The sequence below is a fragment of the Cebus imitator genome, unplaced genomic scaffold (assembly GCF_001604975.1).
Source record: "Cebus imitator isolate Cc_AM_T3 unplaced genomic scaffold, Cebus_imitator-1.0 Scaffold47, whole genome shotgun sequence".
Taxonomy (NCBI): domain Eukaryota; kingdom Metazoa; phylum Chordata; class Mammalia; order Primates; family Cebidae; genus Cebus; species Cebus imitator.
The window spans coordinates 1,624,736-1,629,950 of NW_016107362.1; positions in this window are offsets into that span (position 1 = coordinate 1,624,736).

Consider the following 5,215-nt stretch of genomic DNA (forward strand, 5'->3'; position numbering starts at 1 on the left):
ACTGTATTTGTTCCGTCTTGGTATCTACTTCAGAAATGGAACTTCCCCTTTCCCCTACCAAGTTACAGTTTTTATCCTAAAAAAAAAAAAAAAAACAAAAAAACAAAAAAACAAAAAACCCTGCAATTTCTAACATGTAAATGCGAGCCCATAGTTTCTCAGTTTTGACAGTCCCCAGGCTCTGGAAAATGCAAGGCTTTCTGTAATAATTGGGTTCCCAGTTCAGGCGAATTATGGTGCTTCTAACCGCTTAAATTCTGGTGCAACTTGGATTTCCTTCCCCTTTCCCTTCCACATTTTACTTTCTTGATCTTTTTGTTGGGGAAAATTTATTTTCTTCTCTCCTAGTCGTAAGTCACAGTTTCTCACTGTCAAAAAAAAAAAAAAAAATCTTACCCTTCCTACCTCTGCCATGACTTTTACTTTCCCTTTCCAATTTGTATTTCCCACCATCATTCTGCATGCTAGCATTCCAGGGATAATAATGAAAACACTTGACTATAGGCAGGAAATAGCAGTCTCACTAGTCTCTCTTCTAGGTGCGGAGCGAAGAAACTGGGTTAAAGTCTCAGCTTTAAGGACACAGGGAGGGGAACATCACACACCAAGCCCTGGGCGGTTGGGGGGCTAGGGGAGGAATAGCAGGGGGTGGGGGGATTGGGGAGGGATAGCACTAGGAGAATTACCTAATGTAGATGGCAGGGTGATGGATGCAGCAAACCACCACCATGGCACGTGTATACCTATGTAACAAACCTGCATGATCTGCACATGTATGCCAGAACTTAAAGTATAATAAATAAATTTAAATAAACAAAATAAATGACTTCAGCAATTAAAAAAAAAAATAAAGTCTCAGCTCTGATAATTACCAATGTATTTCAGGTTGGGCAAGTTATATCTTCTCACCAGGAGGCAATAGCGGGCAGTGGGGACTGAAGAGACAGGACAAATAGAAGCACCTCTGGAAGTGGGTAGCTTCTATTCACCTGCAGCCACCCCAGTCAATTCATATACCATTGGAATGTGAGCTCTGTGTTGCCAGGTCTTCTGAATCTTCAAGAAAGCCCTCAAATATGGATTTTCATTTGAACTCTCTTGATTTTTTATTGTTAGCTCAAAATTTTTTAAAGCAATGTGGGCTTTTTGGTTTTGTTTTGTTTTTTTGAGATGGAGTCTCTCTCTGTCACCCAAGCTAGAGGGCAGTGGTGTGATCTCAGCTCACTACAACCTGTACCTCCCAGGTTCAAGAGACTCTCGTGCCTCAGCCTCCCAAGTAGCTGGGATTACAGGTGCATGTCACCATGCCGGGCTGATTTTTGTATTTTTAGTAGACACAAGGTTTCACCATGTTGGCTAGGCTGGTCTTGACCTCATGACCTCAAGTGATTCACCCGCCTGGCCTCCCAAACTGCTGGGATTACAGACGTGAGCCACCACACCCAGCCAGGTCTTTTTTGAGTAGACTTCTACGGCCTCTTTTGCATCTAATGTTACACGCTCCTAAAAGCATGCCTGGCTGTGCTGCTGCCCTGGAACTTTCTGAGACCCTTCCGCAATCCTCCCTTCGGTTCTCCCGAACGTTCTTGGAGCTCTGTTTTCAGGTGCCTTAGCCTCAGGCTTTGCTGCAGATCTGGGAAGTGACCACCTCATCTTGAGGAGATAAACTTTTTTGGAGCTAGGATTTCCCTCACAGAGATAGCTTTCCCCTAATTCTGATTTCTTGGGCTTGGAGGGAGTCAAAGGGCGAACTGGATATTGAAAGCCTCACCTCTTGGAATGCCCTGTTGGCCAGGTCTCTAGGCAAGCCTCCTCCCACCCACAACACAGCTTTTGGGTCTAGAGTGTTCCTCTTATTCCTTCTCTGAAATGGGAGGATTTCTGGAGCGTGAGCCTCCTTGCCATCCCATCCATCCCCTTTCTTAGATGTCAGGATTCTTGGTCTTTCCCTACTTCATTTCTCACAAGTCACTACTCCTGTCCAAAATATTGTCCCCTGGTTCTCAAAACCATCCAGCTCACCACTGGAAACCAGCCAGCCAATGTCTGGCATGTCTGAGCAGCCTCAATTCCTCAGATTCCTCTCCTACTTGGTTCCTGAGGCACTCGAAGGCCCTCCTCTGGCCAACATCTCTTGGCTATTTGCCCCTGTTTATCTTAAGGTTAGATTGGCAAGAATCATAAGGCCCTCCCCTGCTCACTTGTGCAGTCTCAATAGGCTTAGGGGATGCAGGAAAGCCCCAGGTCAGCCTATCAAGGGCCGCCAGGAGTTAGATCAACTGCAGAGAAAGAACACTAAGCAAGAGGACCAAATCTTACACCATGTCCACATATTCAGACTCAGTAAAAGCTGTCACAGTATGTGCTAAACCAACAGAACATAAAAGGAAGCAAAGGAAATAGAAACGTATTTTCTAAGGTGGGCCCTTGCTCATTCTAACTGCCCCTCTCAACATCCACTCTGATTTACTTAGAGTTAGGAAACATGGCTCTGTGGGGGATTCAGCCAGCCAAACACAGCCTCTGCCTTCTAGACAGCCCTCCTCTCTCTGGCATAGACCTTGCTTGAGTGGAAGAGTCTTTCAAAACGTTCTGCACCTCTCCGGGTGAGCTGCTGACCGAGAGTGGCTGCTATGGGTTTCTGCCCGATTGTTTTTTGCTTGAACAACCTATGCTTTTACAAGCACACCCTGACCGCTCTGAAGTCGTTTCTGTCCTGGATCTCTATCCCAAGCCACTGTATTGTTTTCATTTCCTGTGCTTCTTAACTTCCTTGTCATAATATTATCTTACATTCACGGCGCCATGAGTCTGCAGGCAGGGTGATATGCCATCGTTTGGCATCAGTAGAAATGGTTTCATCCAACTTCAATCGCCATCACTCTGAGGCGCCCTGCAGTGGCTATTTAGCAAGTCAGGAGTGACTTTCACAGGAATGCAAGGCATGACTTTAGGAATGGTATATTTTTTTCCGGATGGCCTGCTTCTTATTGAAACTGGTTTGTGAAGAATCCTGTGTGCCCAGCAAGGATTTAGAAATAGAGATGAATACCACGCTATGATGTAGACAGTGTATTTGGGGTCCTCTTTCACCTGGCTTTCAGAAGTCAGGTAAGGCTGGCTGGACGCATTGTCTCACATCTGTAATTCCCCTGCTTTGGGAGGCTGAAGTGGGAGGATGGCTTCAGGCCAAGGGTTCTGGACAAGCCTGGGCAACATGAGGAGATTTCATCTCTACAAAAAATTTTAAAATTAGCCACACAAAGTGGTGTGTGCCTGTAGTCCCAGCTACGCAGGAGGCTGAGGTGGGAGGATCACTTGAACCCAGGAGTTCGAGGCTACAGTGAGCTATAATCGTGCCACTGCACTCCAGCCTGGGCACCAGAGTGAGACCCTGTCTGTTAAAAAAAAATCAGGTAAGCTCTCAAAATCCCAAGAGTACATGGCCACAGGACTGAGCCCACCCAAGACGCTTCCCAACTCACACAGATAAGCTGCCCACTCAGCTTCTTCACTCAGTGACCAGGAAACCATAATCCTAATTGTTGTAACAGACTCACAGCCTCCCTGTGGCACTCAGTCCACAGAGTCTAGCAGAGGTGAAATCCACAGTTCATATTTTATCTAAGACCTCCCTGATTATAAGATTTTGGAGATGTTAAAATGGGGGGAAATGGCTAATTGTGATTTTTAAATGTCGTTCATTGAAAGATACATTCTTATATTAGAAATGTTAAAGTATACGATCAAGCACAGTGGCTCACGCCTGTAATCCCAGCATATTGGGAGGCTGAGCTGGATGAATCACTTGAAGTCAGGAGTTCGAGACCAGCCTGAGCAACATGGTGAAACCCCGTCTCTACTAAAAATACAAAAATTAGCCAGACATGGTGGCGGGCACCTGTAATCCCAGCTACTTGGGAGGCCGAGGCAGGAGAATCATTGGAACCAGGGAGGCGGAGGTTGCAGTGAGCTGAGATCATGGCACCACACTCCAGCCTGGGCAACAGAGTGAGACTTCGTCTCAAAAAAAAAAAAAAAAAAAAGAAAGAAAGAAAAGAAATGTTAAAATATGGAGGAGAATGTGTCTAAATGGATAAAATGCAATGTTACAGACTTGTTGGTATCTTGGTAGCTACATTGTTTGACTGGGGGAGCAAGGCATGCCTGTTCTTTCACCTTATATTATTAAAATGTTGACGGCTATGATGATAACACTAATAACTTTTATTTCCATTGTGTTTTATACTTTATGATGTATGTGAAAAGATTTAATATTCAGATTTCATCCTTCATCTATCCAAGAGAAATCCTGAAGCTGCCAACCTGGTTTTTCTCCTCTATCAGGAAAAAATTCTTTCTTCCTGGGCAGAAATAATGAAGGACTGAGAAAAAAGGAGTGTGTGAAGAGGAGGAGAGAAATCAGCAGCACAGGCAGGGAGATGAGAAGGATTTGGGGGGACGTGAGTTGAGGAGGTGAGGGTGTGAAGCACACATGCGAGGGAAGGGGACTTTCTATTGGTGTGGACCACGTGCTCAGATCCTCTTCACTATCCTTCAGGAGATGTAAGAAAAAAAAAGAATTGCTTTTTCATTATTTTTGCCTATTGAACTGTACTTATTAAGTCTGATACCATTTTGAGACTGAACCCTTGGTTCCAGGTTTTTAAGGGTTACAAGAATATTGATGTTGTAAAGTAGCAGGATAAATGACATTATCATTCTTTTTTTTTTTTTTTTTTTTTTTAGACAGAGTGTCACTCTGTCACCCAGGCTGGAGTTCAGTAGCACGATCTCAGCTAACTGCAACCTCCACCTCCTGGGTTCAAGCCATGCTCCTGCTTCAGCCTCCCGAGTAGCTGGGATTACGGGTGCGTACCACCAAGCCCAGCTAATTTTTTTGTCATTTTTGGTAAAGACAGGGTTTTACCATTTTGGACAGGCTGGTCTTGAACTCCTGACCTCATGATCCACCCACCTTGGCTTCCCAAAGTACTGGGATTACAGGTGTGAGCCACTGTGCCCGGCTTCATCATTCATTATTTTTTAAAGAAAGAGTCTTGTTCTGTTGCCCAGACTGGAGTGCAGTGGCATGATCACAGCTCACTGCAGCCTCTACCTCCCAGGCTCAAGTGATCCTCTCACCTCAGCCTCCCATGTAGCTGGGGCTTATAGGCACATCCCAACTATAAATCCCAGCTACTTGGAAGACTCG